The sequence below is a fragment of the Scyliorhinus torazame genome, chromosome 2 (genome assembly GCF_047496885.1).
Source record: "Scyliorhinus torazame isolate Kashiwa2021f chromosome 2, sScyTor2.1, whole genome shotgun sequence".
In the NCBI taxonomy this organism is placed as follows: domain Eukaryota; kingdom Metazoa; phylum Chordata; class Chondrichthyes; order Carcharhiniformes; family Scyliorhinidae; genus Scyliorhinus; species Scyliorhinus torazame.
The window spans coordinates 372,866,357-372,888,069 of record NC_092708.1 but is presented as its reverse complement, the minus strand read 5'-3'; the positions used below and the strand labels follow the sequence as shown (position 1 = coordinate 372,888,069).

Sequence of the window (21,713 nt, the reverse complement as noted above, 5' to 3'; positions counted from 1 at the left end):
CAAGGAGACGCTCGTGAGGCGTTTGATTAGTGCTTGTACATAATAACGACCGGATGGAATGGAGAGCGTCCGGGAGGACCTCCTGCCACCGTGAAACTGGGAGATCCCTGGACCGTAGGGCCAGTAGGACGGCCTTCCAGACCGTGCCGTTCTCCCTTTCTGCTTGCCCATTTCCCCCGGGGGTTGTAGCTGGTCGTCCTGCTTGAGGCTATGCCCTTGCTGAGCAGGAACTGGCGCAGCTCGTCACTCATGAAAGAGGACCCCCTGTTGCTGTGGACGTATGCGGGGTAACCGAACAGCGTGAAGATGCTGTTCAGGGCTTTAATGACTGTGGCCGCGGTCATGTCGGAGCAGGGAATGGCAAAAGGGAAGCGGGAGTATTCGTCCACTACATTAAGAAAATATGCGTTGCGGTCGGTGGAGGGGAGGGGCCCTTTGAAATCGAGACTGAGGCGTTCAAAGGGGCGGGAAGCCTTAATCTGGTGCGCTCCATCTGGCCTGAAAAAATGCGGCTTGCATTCCGCGCAGATGTGGCAGTCCCTTGTGACTGTACGGACCTCTTCTAAAGAGTATGGGAGATTGCGGGACTTGATGAAGTGGTAAAACCGAGTGACCCCTGGGTGGCAGAGGTCCTCGTGGAGGGTTTGGAGGCGGTCAATTTGTGCGTTGGCACATGTGCCGCGGGATAGGGCATCGGACGGCTCGTTCAGCTTTCCGGGCCGGTACAAGATCTCATAGTTGAAGGTGGAGAGCTCGATCCTCCACCTTAAGATCTTGTCATTTTTAATTTTGCCCCGCTGTGCATTATCGAACATGAAAGCTACCGACCGTTGGTCAGTGAGGAGAGTGAATCTTCTGCCGGCCTGCTGGGGAACAGACACGCTTAATAAATTGTAGCGCACAAAGACTCCATGAGACGAATATAGTGAAGTCGATGAGGCTTTATTAAGCGTGTCTGTTCCCCAGCAGCTCGATAGTAAACTGGCCTGCGGGGGAAGACACCGGCTTCTTATACTCCGCCTTCAGGGCGGAGCTTGAGGTCAACGGCCAACCAGGACCCGGGATCTGTCAGCCAATGACATTAGGGCTTCCAGTCCCACATGACCCCCAATACATACTACCACACTCCACACGGCCAGTAACCCAGAGCTGGGATCGAACTTGGGACCTCGGCTGTGAGGCTGCAGGGCTAACCCACTGCGCCACCGTGCTGCCTGTATAAATCATTAGTGATGTCCATGTAGACACTCCCTCACAAACAGCCAACACAACTCATGTATTCCTTCTATCAGCCTTTACATCCCCACTAACACTGAATACTGATAAAACATTCCTTTCTCCGTATGTCTTCCAAATGTGCCCATCTGTTTTTTTTTTTTGAGGTGGTAAAAATAATTGCGTTTGGAGTTGGACCACCATGTTGTAGCTGTTACAATCACTGCATCTCCCACACGGGTGCCCTTTTCATACTTCTGTTTGATTTGGTGCCCCCATGTTGCGCAGGAATCAAAGGAGGCCTGTGAACATGTGTGTCCTCGCTGTATTTTGGGCCCCTCGAGAGAGTGGTACAGCAAAGCTGTCAGAGAGCCAGATGGCTGCCCACTTTGAGTTATTTGAAATTTCCCCAGGGGTTGCAAAACGCTACAAAAACTGCTTGCCTTTATATAGCCGCTTTTGCATTATAGTAAAACCGCCCAAGGCATTTCACAGAACTGTAAACAGGGGAAAAATTGGCACAAGCTCAAAAAGGAGATATTAGGACAGGTGACCAAAGGCACAGAGGTAGGGATTTGTTATATTCGGGGAGAGATAGTAGAATGGATTTCCACTTTTCCCATCTCTTGACTTTAAAAGAAAACCTGTTTTAACCACCACTCCCGCTGAGTAGTGTAGCTGTGAAAAACAGACAAATAACAGGTTTCTTTGTAGGTTTAAGAAGAAAAAATATTTATTTTTCAATGCCTGAATATATTCAGAACTGCACCTGACCTCACAGACACACTCACACGCACAGCAAATAAATTATAATTGCAAAACGGTAACATGCTTAAAGGTCTACAGTTTTCGGCCACACTTTTTTTTTGTGAGGTGAAGGCCGACATTTTCCGGCCGTTGCTGCCAGTGGGATTTTCCAGCCCTGCCGACGGCGAAGCTCCATTGGCGAGGGTGTCAGTATAACGGGAAGATCCTGCCGCCAGCCAATGATTGGCCGCCTCTGCCACTGCAAAGCACACGGTGGGAGGGGGGAGCTGGAGGGTGGGAAATCCCACCCCAAGGCTTGAAACATTGCAGGCCTGTACTTCCGTTGTGGTCCATTGAACAACAGAACTCCGGAGGGTTAGAAAGTTGACTTTTGCGATGGTTTTCCCCTTGCACCCGTTTTCCGGTGCGGCGCGCCCTTGTCGGCGGTGGGATTCTCCATCCCGGCAGCTGGCCAATGCGGTTTCTCATGTGGGCACCCCCACGCCGTCGGGAAATCTGCGGGCGTGAGTGCGCTGCCGATGAAACGGCGGATCCCGCCGACTGATCTGAAACTTTCTATAATGTGGCTGTTTTTGTCCAACATCCTTGCAAGTGGTTTCTGACAACTAGACCATTGTTAAACAATGGGAGTCTGCATTCCACCCATTCACATATCATGGTGATTGATTAGGGGTTATTTTGCGCACCAATTCTTTGTAATGCGAGTCCAAAGCCAAAAACTCTGCTTGCGGTATTGTAGATCACTTTCTCTAATTATTTTGAGTGGGCTGGTCATTAGCCATGGAGAAGTCTGCAATAATTTACTATCTTTTCAATGGGATGTGCCGAAAGTTTGTCTGTATTTTTAATGCCTAGTCCAGACATGAAGACTAGCTCCAGAGCCTTGTGTTGTTCCATGTATATTGACAGGAGAGAAGAAGAGCACCTGACCTCTCAACTCCGTTTCATTTTAAAACTAGTATTCATTTTGAATTTATACTCCATATATTACATGGGCTTGACAGTTTAAATAGAGCCTTAAAGGACCTGGGGTGGTGAAGAGGTTTCGAGAGGGTATCCAGATCTTGGGGTCTAGACTGCTGAAGGCACAATCGACATTGGCAGGACAAAGGAAGTGCAGCATGCGCCAGAGTTGGAACAGTGAGTTTTTGGAACGTTATCGGGTTGCAGGAGGTTATAGAGATATTAATGGATGTGACAATGGATGCGATTGACAGATTGAGAGTCAGCATAGGTTAGTGAGCCGAGCTTAAAAAGTGTCCACCTAAAAGAGGCCAAAGTTTCACTGACGATGCTCAAAGGTATTAAAAATGCTCTACACTACACAATAGGGCAGACTTCATCATGGAAACCAAACCTAACTTCCGGAAAAGAGGATTGAATCTTACAAATTTGGAAATGTTGTGAAGCAGTCACTAGGTGAGCAGATGGGGGTAACCTTGAATACACTGTCTACCTGAACTTTTGGATAGTTTTAATAGTTCTTCTCGAGACTTGGGTGGCAAGGTGGCACAGTGGTTAACACTGCTGCCTCACAGCACCAAAAACTCTGCTTGCGGTATTGTGGATCACTTTCTCTAATTATTTTGAGTGGGATGGTCATGAGCCATAGGAGAAGTCTGCTAGAATTTGCTACCTTCTCAATGGGATGTGCCGAACGTTTGTCTGTCGGGTTCAATTTGGGGCCTCGATTGGCTCTGTGTGGTGTTTGCACGTGTCTGCGGGGGCTTCTTCCAGGTGCTCTGGTTTCCTCCCATAGGTTAGGTGGGGTTACAGGGATAGGGTGGGGGAGTGAGCCTAGATAGGGTGCTCTTTCAGAGGGTTGGTGCAGACAATGGGCTGGAAAGCTTCCTTCTGCACTGTAGGAAATCTGTGGCCTTTATCTCTGACGTAGAATCGTGTGGAAATGATAGTATTCTGCTGCAGTGGATTGTGAATTGGCAGACTGGCCGTGGCTAAAGTGTTGCTAAAAATCTGGGTTTGCTTGGAGACCAATTATTAATCAATGATGTCCTGCAGAGATTGATGTTTGGACCTTTTGCTGTTTTAATTAATGATCTAGACATTAGAGGAATTATCTGCAGGTTTACTGACTTTTTGGCAAATCTGCACATTAGAGCGAGGCAGCTAGTCTAACTCTAATATACATTTCCCCATGGCACCAAGGCACTGAGATCTATCAATTTTGCCTCGTAGACCTCGGGCGAGCACAGTTCAGTACTGGACTCCACAAACGGATGCCAGACAGAATGGCACTTGTGGGGGTCTCTTAGGGATTGGAGGCTCCAGGGGTTTGCCATCTGGGTAGGGTGGTACCCTAGCACTACTGGTGCTATCCTTGCACTGCCAGCCTTATAGTGAGTTGGGGCTTTTTGGGGGGGGGGGGATCAGGGTTCGTGTCAAGGGCTCCAGAAATCGGGACGCTATCTCTCACTACACTGAAGAGTTCCAGTGAGCGAAGCTCCTTGGTGCTGAAAACAAAACGGGGCCATGTGTGGCCTCGGCCTCGCGTTCCCCGCTGAGAGCCCCATCTAATCCGAGTGATGTTTGATAGTGTTGTGTTTCTCGGCACTGTGAGTACTGGGGAACACGCTGCTAAACATGGTCGCTATGGGACTTTGTTCTCATTTAGTTAAGCGTGCCCTCTATCAAAAGTTTCAAATACCTTTATGAAAATGTAGAAATAATTGAAAGAAATTAGGAATGGTAGTAGAACACATTATGAGCACACATTGACCAGCTATCTGCTCACACTGATAATAACATAAGAACATATTTAACAATGAAGTATTTGTGATTTATAAGAACTGATCAAGAAGGGGAAGTTTAATCAAAGAGGCAGCACCCATAGTTTTTAAAGATGAAACCAAGGGCAGCACGGTGGCGCAGTGGCGTCACGGCGCCGAGGTCCCAGGTTCGATACCGACTCTAGGTCACTGTTCATGTGGAGTTTGCACATTCTCCCTGTGTTTGCGTGGGTTTCGCCCCCACAACCCAAAGATGTGCAGGCTAGGTGGATTGGCCACGCTGAATTGCCCCTTAATTGGAAAAAATGAATTGGGTACTCTAAATTTATATTAAAAAAAATAATAATGATAACCTGGTTCAGAATGGTATAAACTTACTGGTTTCTCTCCAAGAAATCCGAGAAATTGTAGAAGGGTTTCAAATGTATTTTGAACCCTCCAAAATTTGTGTAGGTTAGATGGGCTATGGGGATAGGGTGGGGGTCTGGGCTTGTGTAGGGTGATCATTTAGAAGGTCAATGCAGACTCGATGGGCCGCAGGAATTCTATGGTTGTAATATTTGTCCAGTTGTTGGGGACTGGGCTTCTTGAAGCAGAGAGCCTTTTGTGTCTTGTTTCTCGGACAACTGAAGAATGCGTGGATTCAAGGCAAAACATTACTTCGAATATTTGATTGATACCCATAACTGATTTTATCTTTGGCGTCGTATTTTAAAAATCTTTTTTCACTGGATTCTCTTGTTAGAAACAAGACTATATTTTATTATCTTTCATAGTCAGCAATGCTGCGATGTACATATCCACTTTGAAGTGCATTGCAGGCACGTCCGTCACAACTGACCTGTAGGTCTTTTTACATCATGTTTGGTTTACTGTTTCATGGCAGGTTTCCATGGTTCTGGGTGGGATGGGCCCTGTGTGCAAGGATCCATAGGGCATGACAACTACATGTGACAGGCTAGATGAGCCAGCGTTCCTTTTCCTTTCTGTCAATTTTGTATTGTTTGCGTTTGAAACAAAATATTTTTTTGGCCTGGAGCGCTGCTGCGCACATTTGGGCATTCTGGAAGGAAACGGCACTTACCCAAACACCACCGGGTTGTCTCAACGGATTAAGTTGACAGAATTCAAAAATATTCCATCTCAGAAAATGAAATGCACATTTCACAATTCTCTCTCCCTGTCTTTCTCTTTTTTTCTGATGGCTTGTCTTTTTTTTCCTCCTGCTGGCTTCTGGATTGCTGTACATCATAACATCAGGATTACTGTTTGGAAGATGCCTTGAATCTCTTTCAATAATAAAATTAGTTAGTTGATCCGGTGGGGTTAATTGCCCACTGTGACAGCCAACTGTGTGCCTTGTCGATCATGCTTTGCTTCCCAGGGAACGGTGAAATTAAAGAATGGTTTGCTTTTGATGTGGAAATCTCGGGAAGAGATAATGGCCATAGTGTGCATAAGCAGAAGAGTGATTTCTGCTTGTGCAGAGTCTGGTTGCAATATATTCTTCATTGATAACTCAATTGGACATCTATCACACTAAATAGCCTGCAGTCTGAGTCGAGCTGCAATAAATGTCAAGCCAGCTGCTTAAATCTTCTGAGAGCTTAATTAGAAGAATGAGCTTTCTGCACCTGTCAGTGACTGCGTTTTCTTGTGCTTATTCCTTGGTACCTGTGTGGAATGATTATTGAGCTCAGTAATTTGTTTTTGGATGAGTTCCATTGGACTTGAACGGTTAAGGGCATCCAAAAAACCCTCCATGTTTAAGGTAGCAGTCTTGGCATCACAGCAGCTTCCCTGTCTTCACCAGAGTAGTAACGGAGATCCCTGTTTCCTCCCCATTTGAGAGTGACGTTGCACATTTTGCATCACATTTGAACATCGCAATATTACTCAAATGCAGCAACCAATTTGAGCGTGGTGTGAATTTAGCAGCTCCAGATCACTAAACCAGATTATCTTGTCATTATTACGTTGCCGTTAGTGGGAGCTTGCTGTGTGCACATTGGCTGCCATGTTTCTTGCAGTACAACAGTGACTTCATTAGAGGTGGTAAAACACTTTGGGCCATGGCAGGCGCTATATAAATGCAATTCTTTTCCTGAATACAGAAATCGTGATATTTTCTTTACTATTGTGTCGAGGATAAATGAGTCATTTAAACCCGAGGACAGAAAGGGTGTCGCTCTTGTTCTTGTCATGCATGTGCAGTCTTGCTTAATCCTTCCTTATAACCACCAAGGCCAGATCCATTATCATCCGTGAAATGTTATAACTGAGCCTAATTGCCAACCTAATGAAATGGATTACAGAGGTGTGTAAGTAAAATGGATTTTTCATTCAAATCACTGCATTGTTTTTTTTAACTTTGCCTTTGTTCAGATGGAAAGAAACAGCCTCAAGTGATTTTTAAAGGCTTCTGTGGTAAGGTTAGAAGAAGATTGTCTGCTGGTGCAAGGGACCCACATCTTCACTGTGCTGAAGTTTCTACTCTGGCACTGCCAAAACCAAGTGGCCGTGTAAGTCTGCTGCCTTCAGAGGAATCTCCGTGTTGGGCCCTTGGATCTGGCTAGGCCTGCTCCACGGTTGGAGTCGGGGTGTAAATGCATCCCGGATTCCTTCTTGGGAGTACGGGAATCCGAACGAAATAGAAAAAGCCTTGGGATAAGGTGCGCTTATTTCAGCTGTCCCAAGATTCAAAACCAGAGTTGACAAGAGGGTTTGCGGTTCCTGACATGATTATGATGGTGAGATGCAAACGCAGGCTGTAGTTTTAAAGGGCACTGCTCAGATATATTCTGTGGCAAGTAATCTGGAAATAAATTAGCGTTTACTAATTAGGACGATTACTGGCTGCCAGCACGGCAGCCAACTTGTTTTAGATATTTTTGACTCTTTACAGTGTGACAAAGAAAACGTGCATTTATATTTGCCGCGATTCCATGCCCGCATTTGCTGCAACGTGGGCACGAAACTCTGACAACGGGAATATCGCCGGTGAGGTCTCGTTTTGCGATTTTCCCCACCCTGCCGGTGATGTAATGAGGAAGGTTGGGAGCCTCATTGCAATATAATTAAGGGCTGCTCCGCCGTATAGTCCCCCCCACATTTGGAATCCCCACCGAAGTGAGGGAGGTTTACGATTGCTTTTTAAAAATGGGAGCCAGGCGAAGGGAACCCGCACAGGTTACATATAACCCCAGGCGAGAGAGGGGCATGTCCGGGCAGTTCCCTGGCATTGTCCCCTGGCACTACCAATGCCAGAGTCATGCCAGGCTGCTGAGGGTCAGTGCTGTGGGGGGGTGGGCTCCCCTTATTGCTTAGAGGTGTTCCCCTTGTATGTGTGAGGAAGGGGGAGGGGAGTGTCTCCGTGCAGAGGAAAGGGTCCTGTGTTTTCTATCGGAAATTAAGGATGCCCCAATCTCAGGATCCACCCCTCCCGGCCCGGCTATGCAGTCTGCGAACGTGCCCACTGTTTCCCCACCTCAGCCAGCACTCTGTGCAGAGAATGAAAAATTCCGCCCATCGTGTTTTTCGCAATCGCTGGACATCCCAAAGCATTTCACAGTTACACACTTCGAGGTGCAATCACTCATGGAATGCAGGAAAACACTGCAACCAATTTGTGCGTAAATTTCCTGCTCCTTTTACTACATTACGACAGTGATTACACTTCAGAAAGTGTACTTAATTGGCTGTGAAGTCCTTTGGCACATGCTGAGATTATGCGATCAGAGCATCATAGACCTTTACGGTGCAGAAGGAGGCCATTCGACCCGTACATAGATGCAAGACTTTTATCAGCTGTGCTGGACTCTGAGCCCAAATTCACCTTTGCAATTGGAACTGTGATGTCAAGACTATTTTTAGCTTAATATCTTCCTTTTAATTTAAAGTACTCAATTCATTTTTTTCCCCCATTAAGGGGCAATTTAGCATAGCTATTCCACATACCCTGCACATCTTTGGGTTGTGGGGGTGAGACCCATGCAGACACGGGAGAATGTGCAAACTCCACACGGATGTGACCCTGGGCCGGGATCGAAACCGGGTCCTCGAAGCCGTGAGGCAGCAATGCTAACCACTGCACCACCGTGCCACGCTTTAGCTTAATATCTTAAAGTTGTTTTGTTCTTGTTCCTAGTTTTGATTCCTGGACAGCTGTGGTTCCTCACACCGTGTGTCAGTGTTACTTTTAATTTTGGCAGTGAGAAAGTTGGCAGGAAAAGCTTGAGCAGATAGAAGAGGAGAACAGTGTGTTAAATAGTCTGTTGGTTCACTTGACGGCCGTTTTGTGGCGTATGTATTCTTCTGTAGACTGCGGGCCCAATTTCAATGCGACATAAAAGTTCCTGAATTTACAGAAATTAATTATTAAGTATTGAATGGGGTGGGGGGGGCGGGGGAGCGGCAAGTGTTTATTTGCATGAGTAAACTGATAAGGAAATAGATTTGAAACCACAAACCTTGACAATAAAATGTTGGCTGGTGGTACTTCCTCGAGCAGAGCCAGGAATGTGATTTTTTTTTTTTGGCAGTTTGCACGATCTCCCGTGTCTACATGGGTTTCCTCCCACAGTCCAAAATTGTGCAGGTTAGGTGCATAGAGTCATAGATGTTTACAGCATGGAAGCAGGCCCTTCGGCTCAGCTAGTCCATGCCACCCAGTTTCTATCACTAAGCTAGTCCCTCTTGCCTGCATTTGGCCCATATCTCTCTATACCCACCCTGCCCATGTAACTGTCTAACTGCTTTTTAAAGGACAAAATTGTACCCACCTCTACCACTGCCTCTGGTAGCCCGTTCCAGATGCTCACCACCCTCTGTGTGAAGAAATTTTCCCTCTGGTCTCTCTTGTATCTCTCTCCTCACACCTTAAACCTATGCCCTCTAGTTCTAGACTCCTCTACCTTTGGGAAAAGATGTCGATCATCTACTTTATCGATGCTCCTCATTATTTTATAGACCTTTTAGCATTGGCCATGCTAAATTGCCCCTTAGTATCCAAAGATGTGTAGGTTCGGTGGTAGGATCGTCAGGGAAATTGGGCGAGGTAGAATGGGGGGGGGGGGGGGGGGGGGGGTGGGGGGTGGGGGTGGGGTGGGGACGGACTTGATGAGGCGAATGGCCTCCTTTTGCACTGTAGGGATTCTATAGTCACCTTTCATGACCTCGTGGTGTAGGGAGGCACGGTGACACAGTGGTTAGCACTACTGCCTTACTGCTCCGGGTTCGATCCTGGCCCCTGTCCGTGTGATGTTCGCACATTCTCCCCGTGTTTGCGTGGGTCTTACCCCCACAACCCAAAGATGTGCAGGGTAGGTGAATTGGCCACGCAAACGTGCCCCTTAATTGGACAAAAAAAAAGAATTGGGCACTTTAACTTTATTTCTAAAAATGAGCTTGATGTGTCCCAAAGCACTGAAGAGCCAGTCTGTAAGTAATATGACCACCAGCTTGCACAGGGCAAGGTCTCACAATAAGGAATAGTTTCTGAAGTGAACCCCTTATAAAACATACATGCTTCCTCATCCTTAATTCCTCCTTTTGAGTACAGTTGCTGATTTCCTGGTCAGACTGAGTCCGTGTGTGCTGTTATTGCACAGTCCCTTTCAACCAGATCAAGACAAGTATTTGGCAAAGTACTTAGAACAGGAGCACTCTTTTGTACTAATGAGACATGTTTGGGGATCAGCAAGTCTGTCCCTTCTCACCCACCCCAGTTGGCCCGTTTGTGCTTGCCCACTCATTTGGTGCACTTACAGGGTGCTCCCACCTAACTGAAATTTGCTGTGTCTTTATGGGGGCCATGTAAAAACCACAAATCTGGATCATGCGGCTTATTTGACGCCTTGAAATTGTTGCACCACCCAACAAAGGAATTTTTCGAGGTTGACTACATCCCTAGAACAGAATGCACAAAAGAGTCCGCTGTGGTGTATGTGTTTGTGTGTGTGGTGTATGTAAGCATGTGTGCCAGTAGACATCCGGTTCAATGCAGCACAAAGCTCTACAGAGTCCAGCCCTTTGAGGCCCAGCCATTTAACTTTATCTGATATCGACCCAATTTGACATATTTTTCTGATTGCGAAATATTTAACTGACTTCACAGGTGTGTTGTAGTGGAGTCCAGGTCGTCAACAGACCTCTTGCATGACTGCTTAAAATAAAGTATACAATTATCTTATTTTACATTGTGTGTAGTGATCCAATGTGTGCATGTACACAAGGGGTTAATGTGTAATCAGTAGCATCACATGATGACGAGAGGGCCGGAGCCAGGGGTATAAAAGGCAGCCACATTGGGTCTCTCTCTCTCTCGCTCTCTCTTGGGTGCACTGTGATCAAAGCAACAGCAGACTAGTTTAGATGGCCAGTGGAGTTACGTATAGTTACCATAGTTGGATCTTGTTAACCTTATCACTTGTGTTAAAGTAAAGAACTCATGTAAATATTGTTGTAGTTACTCTATAAACCTTTTATTGCTACCGGAAGAGTTCAAATCTTTTTCATCAGGGTTCAGAATACCTCATCACTAACCAAGGATTGAGTAGCACATGTTACCTACCACACAGGTAACAAAACATTGTGTTCCTGTGCGGTGTTTTAAACAGTACTGGGCTGTATTGTTTGGGTGCTAACTCCAAGTTCTGCAAGGCATGGGGCTGGATTCCCCAATAATGGGGCTATGTCCCCACGCCAGAATAAAAGCGTTGGCGTTTCATTCTTGACTTTCCTTAAGGAAGTCCTGAGTGATTCTCCCATCTGCAGGGGGCTGGCAGGGCCCCGGAGTGGTTCTTGCAGCTCTGGCCGCAGATACGGGGCCCCGCACTTCCGGTCGTGAGTCCACGCATGTGCACGGCAGCGGCCTGCAGCAGCTGCCCCGTGCTACATGGCGGACTCTGACTACGGAGCAGCACCAAAAATGTAGCCGCCCCACTGAGATCGCGCGCGCCCGCAGGTCCGTGATGCCCGATCGCTCCCGTGGCCGTCCGTGAGGCACCCCCCCCCCAACCAGGGCGGCCACGGACTAAGTCCGCAGGCGCTACCCGGCGTTCCCGACGGCCGATAGGTGGCTAGAACCACGCCTTCGGGAACTCTGCCAGTTGCGTGTGGAGAATCTCTGTCAATGAGATTCTCGAGCGATTCTCCTGGGACTGGAGAATCGTGGGAGCGGCGCCAGTCATTTCCGGCTTGACAGCCATTCTCCGCCCCCCCCCCGCCGAACGCGATTTCAGCACGGAGCCTCCGAGAATCCATCCCCTGATTTCCAAATTCTGGTCCACCCAACCAGAATCGGAGGTTCTCTTCATCAGTCACTGGAGCAAAATACTAAGCCTGTTGCTCAACCAGGCGTGTTGATCATGACTGCCAACTGATTTGCACAGGAGACCAATGGAAAACCAGCTGTTCATTCCAACGTTTAATGAGCATTGTGTTAGCGACATGCTGGAGTTTCAAAAGTTTCTTTGCCTACAAGCATATAGCCCTTGGGGGAATTGTGGATATTTGAGGCTTTTTGGAGTAAATAACTGTGTCCAGTTGAAATTTGGTGAAAGCGATGAGGGAGCAGGTTCGGACGATGATGATTTTATCACCTGACTTGCACTTGTGAATTGTTCAAAGCTGGTTGCTGTACTTGGCAATTCAATTGCCTCTTGACTCACATGAACAAGTGGCAGGACTACAAAGAGCTGCAGCTATATGGCAATAAAGTGCAAGGCCAATGTGAGTCGGCCAGGAGCTCAGTGCAGTATTAAAGGGAATCCGGAAAAGGTTTCCCTTCACTAACTGACCTCAGAACCAAGACCATAAAAGTTGCCTGGTCCACTCACTCAATACTTTCACTGTACTGTTCCCCCTCCTGTGAAAATGGGTTATTTTGGTGTGTCACTGTGGTGAATTCTTTTATAACGAGCTGTTGCCCAGTTTGTGAATGTTGAAAGCCAAATGGACAGATTTATGTAATGATCGTGGTTGAAGGCTTTTTTTTTGTTCAACTGAACATATGGTGCTCCAACCTCTGAGATCCAGTCAGTGGTAGGTTGATTGAAACTTCAAAGTGCATTGGCATAGTAGTTTGTGGCAGCAGATCTGAGTGTGGATGTGCTACAGTAGAGTTGGCAAAGCATCCACTGAAAGGTCAGCAAATTGGCTACCGCTTCAACAATTAATTTAGGGCATCGCTCGGAGTGGTGAATGCTCATTTGTGGGAGTGTGTGTTGTGAGCATATGTGTATGTGTGCAGGAGGTGCATGTGTTGCAGGTTATTTTCTCTCCCCTCCATTTTCAGCCCCTAAATAATTGGAAAGGAACAGTATCTAGTTTTTGTTCACAATTATTGACCAAGTTGTGGGATGTTGATTGCAAATTTGACGACTTTATTGGCGAATAAAGGACGAATGCATCAAATTCACTCTGATTCCAATTATCCCTCGGAGTTTTATTTGTACATTTTTTTTTCAAACATCTTCGCTCCAGTTATTTCTGGATTGGATTTTGTTGCATCAGAGTGAGCATAACGATGTGGGAATTGTTGAAAGATTACAGGCGGAATTTTGTGGCGCGATCGCGGTAGGGGCAGGGCCAGAAAAGGAGGCGCGCTGTTCAAAAGTACATTGGCGGCACAGTGGTTAGCACTGCTGCCTCATAGTGCCATGGGCCTGGGTTCAATTCCTTGGGTGACTGTCTGTGTGGAGGTCTGCACATTCTCCCCATGTCTGCGTGGGGTTCCTCCGGATGCTCAGGTTTCCTCCCACAGTCCAAAGATGTGCAGGTTAGGTGGATTGGTCATGCTAAATTGTCCCTTTAATGTCCAATGGTTAGGTGGGATTATGGGGTTACAGGGGTAGGGCCAGGGAGTGGGTCTAGGTAGGGTGCTCTTTCAGAGGGTCAGTGTAGAGTCAATGGGCCAAATGGCCTCCTCCTGCACAGTAGGCATTCTATGGCTGTGATTGGGCAATCCTGTGGGTGGGAGGAGCCATTAAATTCCATCCTGCGCTTTGAGTGGCATCCAGGTAGGAGTTCCATCGTTTTCTTTCAAGGCATTTACACACGTTACCAAACTCTGTTGTTCATTAAAATCCTAGTTCTGCGGTATTTACTAATGCTGCTGCAATATTTGAATCGTCCTCTGCAGCAATGAGAGTTGTGAAGTGATGTGCTAATAACACACCGACATCCATCATTGCTTGTGCCCCAGTTCCAATGCGGCATCAACAGCTTGCATTTAACATATGACAACTTTAGCATAGTTAAACATCCCAAAATGCTTGGCAGGGTGTTGCCAAATAAACTGCATTGCACAAAGATGTTTTCGAACAGGCAGTCAAACCCGTGGTCAGTTTTAAGGAGAACCTTAAAGAAGAGAGATCGAAAGATTAAAGATTGAGAGAGAGAGAATTTCAGGGTCTAGGCATGGGTGTCAATGATGGCATGATTAAGAATCCGGGATACGCAAGGCCAGAATTGGAGGAATGTCAGATCGCTGGGAGAGTTGTAGGGTTGGAGGAGCCCAGAGATGGGGTCGGATGAGGTCATGGAGGCACTTGGAACAGAAGGGTGAGAATTTTTAAATTGAGACACGTAACCTGGTCGGAAGGAGAATTTGATCGTGACTGACCCGCTCTTGGCCCGAACTGCGTTTTCAGCATTCAGCCTCAAGTGCCCAAGCTGCTCGGATAATTAAATCGGTGAAGGGCAGCGAGTACCTGGGCCCTGGCCACCATGAATAGTAAACGTTTAATCCTCTGCTCTTGGGTGATTTCAGCAAAGATCACGGAGCAGACACAATTATGTGGTCACAGTGCCCGTGGGTTCGCGAGGAGAAAATTGGGCAGGGTTCTCCCTCCTTGTCAGTAACCCCAGCGCAGTGCTTAAGGGAATGCTGCACATTTGAGGCACCCAGTTCAGGTGAGAAGTTAAACCAAGACTCTCACAGGTCTCGTGAGGTGGTTGTAGAAGATTTAATTGGTCATCTATCATTTCGCTCCGTGCTGGGTGCAAATTAGCCACTTTGTTGACCTTCCTTTATTTTTTTAAATTCAGAGTACCCAATTCATTTTTTCCAATTAAGGGGCAATTTAGCGTGGCCAATCCACCTACCCTGCACATCTTTGAGTTGTGGGGGCGAAACCCACGCAAACACGGGGAGAATGTGCAAACTCCACACGGACAGTGACCCAGAGCCGGGATCGAACCTGGAACCTCGGTGCCGTGAGGCAGCAGGGCTAGCCCACTGCGCCACCGTGCTGCCCTATGTGTTTACCTTCCTGTATGACCGTGACAATGATTCGAACGGTAATTAACTGGCCGTAAAATACTTTTTGACCTCCTCAGGTAAGGTAATAATGTAAAGATGTTTATTCATGAGAGAGTTGGCCTGTGAGGAAAATTGTGTAGAATGCTCTCTGGAGTTTGGAGATCATTGCAACATGGAGAATTCTTTCCCCTGGTTTGATTCAGCAGGGACTAAATGAAGCCAAGTTCTTCCTTATCTTTCTGACAACTCGCGCTGGATGTGACCATGGGGGGAGAGCAGGCGAGAACAAATTGACCTCGATTGAGGTTGACTCACCCTGCCAGCACTCCGTTTTCTGTCTCGGCTGGAGAGAAATAAGAGGCATGTAGTGGCGAGCAAGTCACACGCTGACACTTGTGTTGTGGTTATGTGGTGTTTAATAGTGGCTCATCCACGCTCCAACGTAATAGTTTTGAATTGCAGAATTCAAATTGGAAACCCATTCCTACATAACTAGCACGTATTCACGTGAGGTGTATTGCAGGATGTCTGAAGGCCGTGAGCCATAGCCCAACAAGGAATCAACATGTTCTGGAAAGGCGGAGTGAAAATGAATGAGGCAAACTTATAATTAAAAAAAAAAAAAGTACCCAGCACTGATTCACAGATCCAGTCGAATCGGGCAGAAGACTAGACAGTGAGGTTTGTCCCCTTGGACGTTCTTTCTCTTGCCTTGCCTGGCCACGTCAATTCTCATTGTCTACCTGCCCTGCCACCCCACTATTAACCCTTCCAGTTATGAGATATAGTTCTGCCATTTCTTCCATATGAATCAGAAGAGGAGCTGAGAGAGTATCTGTGGGATGCTTTCCTGCTCTATTAAATAGTCTGGAACTTATACCCACCATGGCTTCCGGGTGAGCTTGCCACAGCGGATGGATACTGGGCCGGAAACTGGAGCCTCAGAATCTCCATACCAAGACCACGGAGCGGAATTGGACCTCTAGCCTGGACCACTTGAGGTGTTATCTGACATCTCATCGCACTGCGAGGTGAAGAATTTCTTAATGCGTTGCCTACTTGTGTACATTAGTGTGTGAGCGCCCATGTGTTTGTATCCTCCCTCTCCAACCCCACTGAGTTTGAGTGAATTAACGTTCCGCTACGTGCCATAACAAACTGCATCCCGAGAATTTTCATTTAATGACAAGTTGATTGATCAGCATGCTTCTCGTCGCCATTAGTTAGCTAAGAGCCCAGACGGTGTGCTGTGACGGCATTAATTAGAGGCCAGATTGTTAATGATGACTCTGTTGGCATCGTGCCGGCTTCCTTGAGCAATGCAGAATGCAAGTGCCTGTGCAAATCAAAACTGTTTGCCTGGTTAGAAAAAACTGCCAGCTTTTAAAACAACATCTCACGTTATTTGTGTGACATTTGTATAGGTTAGGTTTTAAATTCAGAATTACTCACGTTTTTAAGGATTGGGTCACTTTTGGTGTATGCAAAGCTTCACTTGGCAACCTTTCAGTGTGCTTATCAAGAAAAATGTGATGGTGTTTCTGATTTGGAAACTGATCCTTTGTTGTTCCATCTTTGGCAAAACTGTTGTAAACTGGCATATATGCCCCACCAGAGCTTGTAATAATGCTTCAGAATATTCTTTCCAAGCAGTCAACAGTAGAATTAACAACTACTTTTTTAAAAAAAGCTGAGGACCTGGGTGACCCTGGCCAGGAAAATCGCTTATTGCCCAGCTCTCGTTGCTATGACAACTGAGAGAGGGGCTCCCTCAAAGAGGGCATTAAAAGTCGACTGAAGTATGGACTATCGTCAGGGGCAGGTTAGCACGGCAAATTCTTTTCCCTCAAGTGTTTTCCGTTTAGGGCGGCACGGTGGAGCAATAGTTAGCACTGCTGCCTCACAGCACTGTGGACCCAGATACGATCCCGGCCCTGGGTCACTGTCGAGTTTGCACATTCTCCCCATGTCTGCGTGGGTCTCACCCCACAACCCAAAAAGATGTGCAGTGCCTGCGTGGGTCTCACCCCCACAACCCAAAAAGATGTGAAGGGTAGGTGAATTGGCCACGCTAAATTTCCCCTCAATGAAAAAGAAAAAGAATTGGATATTCTAAATTTTTTTTTTTTTAAAAAGGACTTCGCCGGGCGACGCATGCGCGGGAGCGTCAGCAGACGCTCACAGCATCCATGCGCAGTGGTGGGAGTCTCTTCCGCCTCCGCCATAGTGGAGACCATGGTGAAGGCAGAAGAAAAAAAGTGCCCCCACGTCACAGGCCCGCCGATCGGTGGGCCCCGATCGCAGGCCAGGCCACCGTGGGGGCACCCCCCGGGGCCAGTTCACCCAGTGCCCCCCCCCCCCCCCCCCCAGGACCCCAGAGCCCGCCTGCGCCATCTGCCCCCGCCGGTAAGGTAGGTGGTTCAATCCACGCCGGCTGGCGATGGTTGACAGCGGCGGGACTTCGGCCCATCGCAGGCCGGAGAATCGCCGGGGGGAGCCCGCCGACCGGCGCGGCGCGATTCCTGCCCCCGACGATTCTCTGGTGGCGGAGAATTCTGGACACACCGGGGGCGTGATTCACGCCAGCCCCCAGCGATTCTCCGACCCGGCGGGGGGTCGGAGAATCGCGCCCCTGGTGTTCCTGTTTCACATCCCAACACGTCAGCTGGAAGAATTTTAATTCAATTAATTAATAAATATTGAATTAAATAGCTACTGTCCGTGATAGTGACTGTGAAACTGTCATTGATTATTGTAAAGACCTATCTGTTTCACTAATGCCCTTCAGGTTGGCACAGTGGTTAGCACTGCTGCCTCACCGCTCCAGGGTCCCGGGTTCAATTCTGGCCTCAGGTGAGTGTCTCCGACTGTGTAGCACTGGTAGCACAGTGGCATCTCCGACAATGTAGCACTGGTAGCACAGTGGGCAGCACGGTAGCACAGTGGTTAGCACAGTTGCTTTACAGCTCCAGGGTCCCAGGTTCGATTCCAGGATTGGGTCACTGTCTGTGTGGAGTCTGCACTTTCTCCCCGTGTCTGCTTGGGTTTCCTCCAGGTGCTCCGGTTTCCTCCCACAGTCCAAAGATGTGCGGGTTAGGTGGATTGGTCATGCTAAATTGTCCTTCGCGTCCAAAAAGGTTAAGTGGGGTTACTGGGTTACAGGGATAAGGTGGAGGCATGCGCTTGTGTAGGGTTCTCTTTCCACGGGCCGGTGCAGACTCGATGGGCCGAATGGCCTCCTTCTACAATGTAAATTCTGTAATTCTATGAAACTCCTTCAGTACTGCACTGGAGTGTCAGCCTTGATTTTGCGCTTGGACATCTGGTGTGGTACTCAAATCCACAAACGCTATCAACCGAGTCACTACTGACCTCTGCTTGTTGACGCATTTTTAATTTAATCCTTCTGTTTCCCAGAGGGGGACCATTCCGTCTTGGTCAACATGCCTACCTGTCTGCACCAAACTATCTCCAAGAGTAAACAACACAAAGGTTGACACTCTGGCACCATGGGACTGCTTCAATGTAGGAAGCAAGGTCCCACTGGCCTGTTTAATAATTTCAGAATCAGCATTCATTCATCGGCTGTGAGCAGCTGTGGCAAGGTCAGCATTTGTTGCCCATCCCTAATTGCCCTTGAGAAGGCATTGGTGAGTTGTTTTCTTGAACCACTGCAGTCCATTTGTTGTAAGTATACGCCCAATGCTTTAGACATATAACCCGATCTCCTTCTGTGCTGTGGAGCTCCGGCAAGCAGAGCTCCTCGATGCAGAAACGGGACTAAGTGCGGCCTTGTCGGGGAGTTCCCCGCTGAGTCCCTGAATCTACCCGAACGGGAAGAGAGTCCCGTTCGATAGTGTGGGACCTCTCTGCGCTCGAAAGCCGGGAAACACCCGGCTAAGCATGCACATTATGGGACTTTGTTCCCATTCTGGTGGACCGCGCCCTAAATCATTATAAGGGTTATGGGGTCTAATTTATAGGTTTGTCATTCCATTGGGGAAAAACGTGCCAGTTGTCATTAAAACAAGAAAGAAAGACCTGTATTATTTTGCAACCAGTGAAGTAATTTTGACGTGTAGCCGCTGTTATAATATAGATACAACTAAACGATCTGGTTTTCCTATTGTTAGCATTGAAATGTAGTGAATTAAATCGATTTAAACTGCTAAATTGTTTGGTTGGAGGATATAGATTTACATTTGAGGACAGACCAATGAATTGTAAATTTATGTCCAAATGTAAGTATTTTATGTGAAGTGGATATTGTACCAGAGATGTTATTTTAGAAGGTATTTGTGAAGTCATTCAAATGATGCCAAACTCGTTCACTGCTGACTATGCTTACATTTTAAAACTTAGGAGTATTAAAGGTTTTCCTGATATTTTACTGACAACAGCAGATGACCAGATGTGTCCCTCTAATCTTGGGTGTCTCAATCCCAGTAAGAAGGTAGTTGTAGGGATGGTGGCGGAGTGGTTAGTGCTGCTGCCTCCGGCACTGAGGTTCCGGGTTCGAACCTGGCCCCAGGTCACTGTCCTTATGCAGTTTCCACATCCTCTCCCATGTCTGCGTGGGTCTCACCACCACAACCCAAAGATGTAAAGCGTGGGTGGATTGGCCATGCTAAATTGCCCCTTAATTGGGAAAAAATAATAATTGTGTACTCTAAATTTTTTTTAAAAAAGGTAGTTGTTGCCCAGTTTTGCCAACTCCTGTCCAGGATGCCACAACTGTCTTCTGAAAAGGCGTGTTTGAGAATAATTATGAGATTGCAGTTGGCTTCTAAACCACAGCGACACAGAGTCTAGGTTCTTACCTGAATGATGCCACTTACGTAATAAATGGGAGACTGGTGTCTGTGAGATATTTTTCATTGAGTTAGCACTTTCAGAATTTTTTTACCAATTGAGGGCCAATTTCATAGAATCCTGGAATCACTACAGTGCAGAAGGAGGCTATTTGGCCCATTGAGTCTGCACCGGCCCTCTGAAAGAGCCCCCACCTTATCCCCATAACCCAGTAACCCCACCTAACCTTTTGGACACGAGGGGAAATTTAGCATGGCCAACCCACCGAACCTGTACATCTTTGGGTTGTGGGAGTGCGATGCACGCAGACACGGGGAGAATGTGCAAACTCCACACAGACAGTGACCCGAACCTGGGTCCTCAGCGCTGTGAGGCGGCAGTGCTAACCACCATGCCACACCCCAGTTAGGACTTTCAGGAGCAAGGTTTTAACTTGTTGCTGGGAAGGAGGCATTTGGCTCATCATATTGGGTAGAATTTTCCGATTTTTGTCCTTTCAGGAGGGAAATGTGGAGGGTAGCTGCGCTGGTGGCTTTCCCCGCCATACTTTTTGACACTTTTGTGGAAAAAAGAAGTGAAGGAGCAGGTCTCATGATGTCATGCTGGCAGAGCGGGCTCATTAGCAGCATGCCCCGCCAGGAATTTAGGCTTTTGAAAGATCAATTTAAAGGACACTTTTTAAAGGCCACCCTGATTTTAAAAAATAATGGATCGCCCCAGGAAGGCATAGGGACATTGTGTTGTTACTTTGAAAGAACTATCTGACTATTCCCACCCCGTTGCTCTTTCTCCATAGCCCGATAATATTTACCGTTTCAATTATCTATCCAATTTCCATTGGGAAAGTTACAATTGAATTTGCTTCTGCCACCCTTTCAGGCAATGTATTCCAGGTTGTACAAACTCACTGTGTGTAAAAAGGGCGGCACGGTAGCACAGTGGTTAGCACTGTTGCTTCACAGCGCCAGGGACCCGGGTTCGATTCCCGCTTGGGTCACTGTCTGTGCGGAGTCTGCACGTTCTCCCTCCGGATGCTCCGGTTTCCTCCCACAATTCCCGAAAGACGTGCTTGTTAGATGAATTGGACATTCTGAATTCTCCCTCCGTCTAGCCGAACAGGTGGCCACTAGGGGATTTTCACTGTGACTTCATGACCGTGTTAATGTAAGCTTACTTGTGACAATAATAAAGATTATTATTACTAACAAAGATTATTAAAATAAATCGTTCTCAACTTCCCCCTGGCTCTTTTGCCAATTACCGTAAACCTGTGTCTACTGGTTACAGAACCTTCCAGTGAAAACAATCAAACTTTTCATAATTTCGAACATTTTTTCAAATTCCAAGGGGAAATAAACTTCTCCAGTTTCTTAAGCCTGATTTCTTAACAAATTTATCAAAGCAAGCCGTCAGCAAATTTATCAAGACAGCCGATGGCGAACTGTGTTCAGAAGAAACTGCCGCTGGGACTTGATGGGAGTTTTGGCCCCTTAATTCAATAAACCAACTGAACATTTGCTTGCCCTCTTTTTGTGCATATATGCATTTAGACAAACTGTCCCTTTGTTTCAATATGTCGTCGCAGCTGGTGGCAGACAAGTGGCTGTCGTTTCATGGCTGAAGCCTTCAAGACAAGTACTTTATTGTGTGCGGCTGGAAGAGGAAAAGAGAATTGGCCAGCCCGTTCTTTAGAGGGTAGTAAGTGATTTAATTCACATTGAGATGAAGAGTATGAAAAGCTTATTTCCTTGCCTCCAGCCTGCAGAAGAATCAGGAAGAGTGAAGAATCTATTCTCTGGCTCGGAGTTTGATGCTTCAGGATTCATTTCCGAAATTGACATGGAGACTTGCCCTTTGCTCCAGAGTTTATTTTAAAAAAAAACATTTTTGTTCTATTAGTTCGCTCG

The 21,713-nt window shown here is 47.1% G+C and overlaps 1 protein-coding gene across 4 annotated transcripts in view; it reads left to right on the top strand.

Annotated features, from left to right (window-relative positions):
• The window catches only part of LOC140404466 (coiled-coil domain-containing protein 85C-like), a 274,572-nt gene that overhangs the window by 39,950 nt on the left and 212,909 nt on the right, over nucleotides 1–21,713 (top strand). The window lies entirely within an intron of this gene.